General features: G+C 50.6%; 1 long non-coding RNA gene across 1 annotated transcript; it reads left to right on the top strand.

The window, feature by feature from the left end:
• Nucleotides 1-257: 257 nt before the first annotated feature.
• LOC122161890 lies at nt 258-2481 on the top strand. Its single transcript, XR_006169327.1, has 3 exons — nt 258-764; nt 1618-1690; nt 2228-2481. It is a non-coding gene; the product is annotated as an uncharacterized LOC122161890 (long non-coding RNA).
• The last annotated feature ends 7648 nt before the right edge of the window (nt 2482-10129 follow it).

The following is a 10129-nucleotide window of genomic DNA, read 5'->3' as shown; positions in this document are numbered from 1 at the left end:
TCCACCACCCATGGCTTCAGAAGCAGAATTCTGTAAGTACAACCAGTGCCTATTCATCTCTACGACATGCTTGAAATACTGTGTAAGAAGTCAGAATTACTGGAATACCATGGTGACAAGACTCCTGTGTGAAAAATGGACTTCTAACTGGGTGGTTAGAAGGATGTTGAGGTCTGGATCCAGCTAACTTCTGAGATTTTGTCTGTCTCATTCTGTAGAAGCAGGAAGAGCTCTACAGCCATCCCTATCCCTCTGCAGGCCAAGTACAGACAACCACAGCTCAATGGAAGGTCCAAGCTCACAGTCAAACTGCTCAGGAATACAATGCAAACCAGCTACAGCTGCTTCCTCCAACCCATTGCTGCTTGGCCTGGGCCCCACCGGCCCCTACAGGCGTTAGAAAAACAGTCACTTTTTATTTCTAGACACCAGGATTTCCAACTGGTTTGATTGCTCAATGTCCCATTTCAGCACAGCAGCCTGTCCACGATGAGCATCTCCAGGCTCTTCCTGTGAGCATGTTGTAATATGGGAAGCACCTTGCTTTGCATGGTCACCAGCTGAAGGACATCTCCCTGCCCCAAAGAGCTGGCCAGTCCTAACGCCAAGGAAACCTCTGTATGCCTCATGAAGGAAGCTTGATGGGATAACTCACCTGCCATCATCTTTGGCAGAGCTCAAAGATTTGGATTTCTAGTCTACCTTGCTCGTGGTTCTTGGTTCATGCATCAAATCACAGCCTTCATAAAATCAACCCTGTGCAGGTAACGGGAGGGGAGGGATGCTCTGAAAGCATTTTGCCAGCCTTGGGTTGGCTGAGAATTGGGCCGAAGAGGCAGTGGGGAGAGCTGAGAGTGAGGACTGTGCTCTGAGACCTTTGGGCAGGCGATGTGCTGGGTTCCCCAAGCAAAATGTGTCTGCAAAAACTAGGGCTCACATGGAGGAAGGGAGATTCCAGGCTCCAGCAAGAACGACAGCCACTTATTTCTCCAAATCCATTTCTCTGATCGTTTTTGCCATGACACCAGATACAAGACCATAAAAACAAGCTCCACCTAAGCCACAGCTGTGAAAATGCAGAGAAATACCATGGCACATATTTTGTTTTGTCAGACCCTTGGGTTTATTATGACACCGAGGCTGTGAAACCAAGGCCCAGGTTGAAATACCCTCCCTCCCCACTGAGTTTGCATGTGTCCAGATGTTGTGTCCTACTCTATTTTTGCTGGGTGCAATTTGCTTCCAACGGTGCAAACACCCTGATGCAACAGCATGGCCAGGAGTGTCAAATATAGGCAGGCAGGCAGTCACAAGCCAACCCACTCAGATAGCAGAGAACCTGGGCAGGAATGAAAGGAGAACGAAGAATAACTTAGACTCAGCTCTGAAACAGAGCCAGCTCAAGAAAAGGGAAAAAAAAGATAAAGAATATCCCAGGTCACTGCACAAGGAAATCTTTATAACGTGGTGATTAGGAGACCAATAAATCTGAAGTTGGAGAAAAACTCATTTTCCCTATTTCTCCCACAGTGCGTGACAGTAGGTGGATGTTAAAGTGTTTGTCCTGCTTCTTGCACGAGTGGCAGTTGTAAAACTTCCTTTCTTGATCTTTTATAGGCCAGGAACCACAAACTGCAACGTGATTTTGAATTTTGAAACAAGCTGTGAATCTCAATGGCATTAATTAGCAGTAAGTTATGGCTCTTCCTTCAAGTTCTGATGAGCTGCAAAGGGAACCTTGCCTTGGCATATAGATGTCTTCTGGTCTTAATCTTTTTTTCCATTGCTGTGAACTGAGGGAGAAGTACATGGCTGTGGGTGCAGAGCAATTTCCATCACCCAGCTGGAGGGTGATGTCAGCATTGTCCTGCTAACAGCAGTCTCCTATCAGGCCTCAGCTATGACTGAGAATTGCATCTAGATCTCAGCTTAATGCCATCTCCAGCTCAGGAATTGGAGCTGTAATTTGGTAATGATCTGTTTGCTCACCATGGCCATAAAAAAAAAAACTCACATTTCCTGCACATCAGTGCTCCATGCACATAAGCAAGGCCCCCATTGCTGTGCCACTGGTGCCCTTCTCATCCCCAGCAGTTCAATTCCCTGCCCAATCTCATGTCTTGGGACCAAAATCATGCGCGTGGCTCTAAATCCGCTCTGCGACTCGAAACTGCCCAAGATCCCCAGTGAGGTTCCTACCAAAATCAACGTTTCCCTATTTTTGCAGAGTGATGCTGGATGGTGGAGGGGAGCCCCTCGCACTTGCACAGCAGCCCCCACTGGGAAGAAGCACGTAGGTGGAAGCAACACGGGGCTTTGAAACAAGTGATTCCCTCGCCTGGATCTTTCTGTTCTGTATTTCTTTTGAGCAGTAACCACTTCTCCCTGAGATAAATCTGGCTCATGGACACATCTGCAGGGTGCTGGAGGTGGTGTGTCTGCAGGTTGGTCTTCCCAGTGAGAATGGTTATAGAACAGGGAAAGGGGCAAGCTAGGAGACGGTCTCAACTCTTAGCCCTGGTTTCATTTGGGAGGAGAGTCTCAGCACCTCCTTAATAAAGACGCTGAACATTTAATGTTTGCTGGTTTGGTTTGTTGCTCCTACCCAAATTCCTGCTGCGGGGTTTTCTCAGCTCCTCAGTGCTCATCACCAAGGGTGGATGAATGGATGGCTGCCTGTCCAGCCATGGGGTTCCCCAGGACCTGGAGCAGACCCGCTCCACAAGGGGGTGGCCTGCTGGTGATGATGGGCCGTGGTCTTCACCATCAAGCAGGAAATGGAGAAAGTGGAGGAAATCAGGCAATGAGAAGGCAGCCAAGGAGGAGATAATGGATGCAAGTCAACAGATAAGGGTAAATATCTCCATACCAAGGCCAGCTGGATGTTCCATAACCAACCTCAGCCAATATTGGCTGTCTGCAAGCTCAGCCAACCTGCTGTCCTGAACCCAATGTGACATGGGCAGCCCAGAATACAGTTTGTACCTTCAAGGTGTTGGACGGTGGCCCCCAGCACAGCTCTTCTTGGTCAGTGCCCTCAACCCCATGAGCTCCCCATGGTGATGTTTAGGAAGGGACTGTGGGCAGGGGCGAGGGCAGAGAGGGAACTGTCTCCACGGGGCTGAGCATGGCGCTGGTCGTGAATGGAAAAGCAGGGATCTTCTGATGTGACCGAGAGTGACTTCAATGGGAAGTGCTGCTTTGGTTCCCCTTTCCTGGCTGTGACAAGTGACAGTGCTGTCTTCTCTCTGATGGATGTATGGGGAAAGGAGATGAGTAACAGGCCAAGCAGGAGGAAAGCGAGCATGCAGTGCTTCTTGGCTACTGCTCTGCCCTTGGGGTGAATGTGGGAAACTCTCAGTTTCCACTGGAAACTCTGGGGTAATTATAACCTGGCTGTAGGTTGTGAGAAACTAATAGGCTTTACAAGTCACCGTGCTGGGCAGCGAGATTCACGGTGCGTGACTTCCCTGGGTGAAAAGCAGGGCAGTTCCTGTTCCACATCAACCCCCAGATTTCGGCACGGGGTTTGGATGCATCAGAGAAAGGGCCCTCACCATCAGAAAGAGGCAATTTTTGCTTTGTTCAGAGATCTTTTTGCAGCAAAGGATGGCAGAATGTCTCGATTTGGAAGGGACAGTCGAACCCGACGCCTGGCTCTGCACTAAAATTCAGGTTTTGTTCAGGATGTATTCACAACAGACCCAATTATCCCTCAGATGGTTACCTTTCCAGCCCTTGTTTCCTTCATCATCTGAAGCTGCAGGTGCAGTAATTTCAGCTGGTTCCGAAATAGCCCTCCGGAAGACACGCGCTTCGGCTCCGAAAATCCACAAAGCTACAAAAATCCCCCCCCGACACCGAGCTGCTCTCGGTTTTGTATTCTGGCAATGTGGAGTTTCACTGCAAAGAGCTGCCCCAAATGCTTCGGTGAACGCTACAGCCCCTCTTCTTTCTGCAGCTCTTTGTTGTGTGCTGCTGGTGGTGTGGATGGTCCATATTTAGTCAAATCGGAGCAACGGCTTCACTTAGAGAGACACCCGTGAGATAAGCGCGTGTTGTCGCTCGCATGGCACTGGGCGATCATTGTGAAAAGGCCTTTCCTCCAAGTCTTCTCCCACCCGATTTCCAATAGGTGTGCCAAGCAGGAGGTGAATTTTGGTGCCCATCGTTGGCTGGTGTAGGGAAGGGGACACGTGCTGACTCAACGACCAACCCAATGAGGCATCGCTCTACCATTTCCAACCTGGAATTCTGCATCCAGCCAACTTGCATCCCCTCATCCATCAACACTCACCTCCTTGATGGCAAACCAAGCCTCGGGGTTGAGCCGGATTTCAACCTGTGCCAGGAGTGAGCACACTGCACGACTCTTATCAGGACCTCAGCTATTTGGAGCTGTGTTTGACTGCCCGAGATGCAGCTCTGAGATGGGGGAAAGCAAACACCACGACACAGCCGGATGGCTCTGCGATGCCGTGCGTGAGCTCTCGCTTCAAATCCCTCCTGAATACTGCAGGGGCTGCTGTGAGCCATGCTGGGGGTGCCCCTGCTTCAATCAGAATTTCCTTCCATGCTTTCCCTTCTGGCATTACTGTAAGTTTCTCGCAGCAGCAGTGACAGGGTGAAACTCAGTGTGCTGAATTTGGTCCCCGGTTACGTTTACATCATGCAGAGAGGGCTGAGTGGTTTCTCAGGTGTCTAGCATCAGGGTTGGGCACGTGTTTCCCCCTCACCTTTGGAGGGGTCACTCTTTTTGCTATTGCTTGTAGCGATTTAGCATTTTTGATTTTCAGCAGCTCCCAGTGTAGCCACGAGTTCATGAGGCAGGTGCAGATATGTGAGGAAGCACCTGCAAGCTCTCAGTGCAGGAAGTCAAGAGCATCCTCTGGCCCCATGTGCATCAGCCCTGCACGTGTTGTCCCTACAGGCTCTCTGCATGGGGTCTGAGTGGATCCCCACCCTGTGGGGTTCTGTGGCACCACTGGCAGCAGCTCACCCTGGGGTACCCTCGGAGATAACAGTTGAGTGCCCCAGCAGGAACTATGAGCAGCAATATCCATGGGGATAAGCAATAAAGAGTGAGAAAACTGGGTCAGAGATGAATCCAGACCTCAGGGCTTTGCAATACAGCTGGAAATCTCACAAGGCCAGGCCACATCTCATGAGATTTCTGACACTTCCCACTTCTGGCTGAGCCTGAAATACCACAAGAACAACGCTGCGTCATCACTCTCAGCGCTGCCCATGCTTCCCACACTCCCGCATGGATCATCCCAGCATCCCTCCAACACTGCTCTGGTTACCATCAGCAGTCCCATGCAGCAGCACTGCCCCACCACCTATTCCCATCCTTTTAAGACCCAAGCGCCAAGCAGGAAGATATTTTTGGCCAAGAAATCAAATGACTCATCCGTGGATCTGAAGAACTATTTTGGGAGGGGAGGAAGGCTCAGCCCTATGCCAGCAACTTGCCGGGCCAGTGAATCCATCCCCATGGGTGGCCGCAGGGGGGATGTTGCACTGCCCCCAAGCCCCCCAGTGACAGCCCCTAATAGCCAGGGTGGTTGTGCAATCACTGCACACATTTCAGCTCCGTCCTTACCCTTTCCGCCCCCTGGCTGGGTTTGTTATACAGAGGAAGCTTGTTAGGAGCCTTGACAAACAGACAGGAAACCGAGTCTTTTGCTGCATGTACACATTGTCTGCCCGGGGCTAATTTGGAACAGAAAGAAAAAAAAACAAAAAAAAAACCCCTCATTTATTTCTTTTATTTATAAATCCTGAGCCTTTTGCTTTGAAGGCAGACACACATTCTTATTTTACTAGGAAGTGCACAGGGCAAGGGGAAGAGCGTCCGTCTGAAAACTGGTGCTGCTGTGGGGTTGGGCCGAGCGTGGACATCCCGTGGGACATTATGGGATGGCATCTATTAGCACCAGCACAGTCCTACAAGGTGGTACCGCAATGGCTGGATGGCTCTGGGTGAAGAGTTTGGCTTGGATAGGACATCATGGGATGACAAAGAATCATACAATCACAGAAACATTTGTGTTGGAAGGAACCTTTGAAGGCCACCTCGTCTGACTCCCTGCAACGAACAGGGACATCTGCAGCTGGATTAGGTTGCTCAGAGCCTGGTCCAGCTGTTAGAACATTATGGGATGCCATCTATTAGGACAGCACAACAACGAGGCACTGCAGTGGTGCAGACACCAAGGCTCAGAAGAGTTTGGAAGTGGAGATCCCAACAAGAGCCTCATAAGGTCACGGTGGTGTGAAGGTGATGCTGGGCACAAACAGACAGCATCTGCCTGGTGCTGTGTGGCCATGGAGGGCTGTGGGATGGGAAAGTGGCATCTCCAGACCAGGGCTACTGTAGCAAGTGAGCGCTTGGGGACATCACCACTCGGTTCCAAAGTCACCGAGGTCCCCACTGGTGTCAGTTCCCTGGGGGCTCTGTGAGACGTGAAGGAAAGCGAGAGACCCCTTTGGAAATGTTTTTTGAATTATATTTTCCATGTACTGGTGGGTATTTCCAGAGCAAGGTAGTGTGATACGGGCGGACAGATATTAGTCACCGCAACAGACTTTCAAAAAGTGAAAACGCGAAGTCGAAAGCTACCAAACCTGCGGCAACTTCCCAAATCCCACCCGAAAAGGAGCAAAACTCACCTAAAAGGGAGCAAAAAAAGAAATAGTAAGAGCTCCAGTGTTGCTATTTTTTTGTTGTTGTCGCTCTTGTTTTTGGAGAAACGTCGTGCTCTGTTCTGAGAAAGGGGAAGCATTGGGGCCATTGGCTCTTTGGGGCCGTGCACCCCTGGCCCCTTCTGCATGACCCCCCAGGAAAGCAAAGAGGGGTGAGCACTGGGGTGATGCAGAGGGCAATGCTGAGGTCTTTGTAATGGAACCTGGGAGGTGCTGCAGGATGGGACGCAGGGGTGATGCCCTTAGGGCTTACATGGATGGATTTGGGTATGAGGCTCCTCCATTGCTGCCCTACACGCTCATGTCTTGCTGATGCACTTGGCCTCAGCTGCACCCAAGGGCACCCACCGGCCGCACCGGCTCTTTTCTTTATTTAACCCTCCCCAAGTGCAGGATCGAGGAGCCACTTCCACATTTCCCCCCACAATGGCCACGGCCAAAAAGCCCTGGAACCGTTTCGCTCCTGCTGCCCGGCCACCTCGCTGCAGATGCTCAAACCACAGCGCCTTCACCCAGATGGACAAGGCTAAAAATACCGTGTGGCTACCGAGGGTCCTGCAGCTGGGACTGAGGGGTGGGCTAAAAATAGGGCCAGTTTCAGAAGATCACCCAATGTGGGATGAAACTTGGTCTGCGTGAGCCGAGTGTGGCTAAGGGCTGAGCGCTGCTCATGGAGGAGGAATAGAGGAGCATGAGGTGTGCGAATTCATTGGGGCATCTTCCCTACATCCCTGCACCGATGGTGTTTGCTATGTGGGACTCATGCATGTAGCACAGGTTGGATATTAAGAAATACTGCTTCTCCAGCAGAGTGGTCAGGCAGTGGAACAGCCCAGGGAGGTGGTGGAGTCGCTGCCCCTGGAGATGTTTGGGAACCGTGGAGATGCGACACTGAGGGACACGGTCAGTGGTCATGGTGGGATGGGTCGAGGTTGGGCTTGGTGATCATAAAGGTCTCCAGCCTGAATGATTCTGTGATTTAGTGGTGCTTTACCACTACCTCCTTGCTCCACCAGTGTTTGCTACGTGAGGCTCATGCACGGATGTCACAGGTTCATAGCGTGGCTTGGGTTGGAAGGGTCCTGAAAGATCATCTGCCACATCTCAAAGATCAACTAGGGTTTGCTGTGTGAGGCTCACACATGGGTTTAGCAGGGCATTACCACTGCCTCCCTCCATCGCCGGTGTTATTTCTGGGGAGCTCATGCAGAGTGGGGAATCCTCAAGATATTCTACGATTTTATGATCATTCTACCTCTGTGAACCACTGATGTTTGCTATCTGGGGCTCATGGTCAGCACAAGGGGCTGCCTTATTGAGGACCAGAGTTGTTAAATCTGTGCCGTACTCACAAATTTCCCTTGGGGTGACGAAACTCCCTATGATTCCACGCAGCTGACAACACCCATGCCAACCATCCTGCCCAGAGGATGCTCCAGTTGGCAGTCACGTGCAAGTTCAGCCATTTGGTGGTGATATGCTTGAAGGTTGGCTCCCCTCTGAGCCTGGGTTGAGCCCACGGGTCGCTGTGCCCTTCCTTGCACAAGCCCTGCTGCTTCTCCTTCCTCACACCGGGTGAAATCAGAGCTGTTATTTCACAGCACAGCTTGTGATTTATGGCTGTAATCTCAACCACAAGTTGAGCTGGCAGTAGTCAGGGGAGCCACGAGGAATAAGCGAAGGGCTCGCTGTTTGTTTCTGCATCCTCTATGCTCTTGAGGTTTTTATTTCTTCAAGGCGAGAGCGAGGAAACATGGCTTTCTACTGAGTAAAAGAGGGGGCAATGGAAAGGGAAAAGTGCCAGGGATTTGTGCTGAAGCAGCTCGTGTCGGGCGAATTTCTGAGCTCTGAGGCTTGAGGTCACCATGGGAAGCAGAGCGACGCATGGGACGCAGTGCGGGCAGCTCCAGGAGAGATTTAGGGGTGGCTGTGCCCCTTCTTCCCCTCTCTGCTGCTCCATCATTTACTTTTATGGCTCTCAGCTGTGAATCTGCTGCAGTTCTGGGAAGCGCAGCTTCGCATTGATCTTAATGGGTCCTTAAATCAAAGGCATCACTGCAGGAGTGCATTGGCCAAATGGTTCTGTGCTTCTCCTTCCAGAAGGGGATGGGCTGTGGGTGCACAGCATGTCTGAACCTCAGAAATGCAGAGACACCTCGTGCAGGGCTGAAAATCCCAAACACCAGCAAAGTAACAGCACTGTCATGTTCACGATGATTACTACCATTCTTGCTTATTCTGATCTTTATTTCAGATTTGCAGTTCTGATTTCCCCAGTTTTCCTTTGCCTAGAGGCTTCTTTTCAAGAAGTCAACATCAAATATCATTGATACAGGAGCCCTGGGGATGCCATAACCCCAAATTTTCCAACATGGGAGCAGGTACAACTATTTACCCCATGACTCTCAATGTGCTCAGAAGAAACCCACTATGTTCTGTCTGCTTTTTCTCATTTTACAGAAGAAAAGGCTATTTTCCAGGCTTGCTGTAGCCCACGGAGGAGGCAGACAACATTAAGCCAGCTAAGGAAATGACCAAGCACTAACTCCCCTGCAAGGTATTCATTACATACAATCTCTGCAGTAACCCCACCGTTATTTTCCAAGACAAAAAGGCAAAAAAAAAAAAAAAAAAAGAAAGAAAGCAAAGTTCTTTCTTGGCTTTTCTCATTTGCTAATCTACTCTGACATTTATTAGCAATTATTTATATCCTTCCCCGCTGGCTGTTTGCGGTGTAATTTTTCAACAAAATAGGCATTACTCAATAAGAACCTCTGCAAAAAGGCAATTATGAAACGCGACGGAGCGCCTTGCAGGGACTGAAAGAGGGGTTGGGGGCTCCTTGTGACACAAGAGGTCTGTTCTGGGATCGATGGAGCTGAGCAGGAGCAGGTTTGGTCCCTTCCAAAAGGGCACAGGGACTGCTCCTACTGTTTGCATCCATCGCGTGGCACGGAAGGAGGCGGCGTATGTAGCAAAATGGCTTTTGGCACCTCCTGGGTGATAAGTTCCCTTGTCCCCATTGGGTTTGGTGATGAGGAAGACTGGAAGAAAACAGGATTCTTGTTCCTTAATGAAAACGCTCAGTGCAGGAGGGCTCCCATGAGTTCCCAGAAAGCCACAAGGTAGTGCAGAAACGAAAAAGCTTCCAGCCGAGCGCAGCAGGAGGGTTTCCCCATTTCACCCTTCTGCAGAGCGGAGCTGCTTGGCTCTGCAAAATCCCCCTGAGAGCCACTTTCCTGAGAAAGGGTTTATATGGCTCCTTGCACGCAACCAGCTGCATCCATAGGGGAAACAAAGCTCTGTATCGTGATAAAGGGGATTGCTAGGAAATAAAGGTGCATTTTGCAGCCCTGCATCACTGATGGGCATGGACAGAGCTGGGGGCAATGCTTGGGGTGATACTGGGGGCGACGTTGTC

This window comes from Centrocercus urophasianus, unplaced genomic scaffold (genome assembly GCF_019232065.1).
Source record: "Centrocercus urophasianus isolate 14NV4802_14NV808 unplaced genomic scaffold, USGS_Curo_1.0 seq_2, whole genome shotgun sequence".
Lineage (NCBI taxonomy): Eukaryota > Metazoa > Chordata > Aves > Galliformes > Phasianidae > Centrocercus > Centrocercus urophasianus.
The sequence above is the reverse complement of the archived record's forward strand: the minus strand, read 5'-3'. Positions and strand labels throughout refer to the sequence as shown.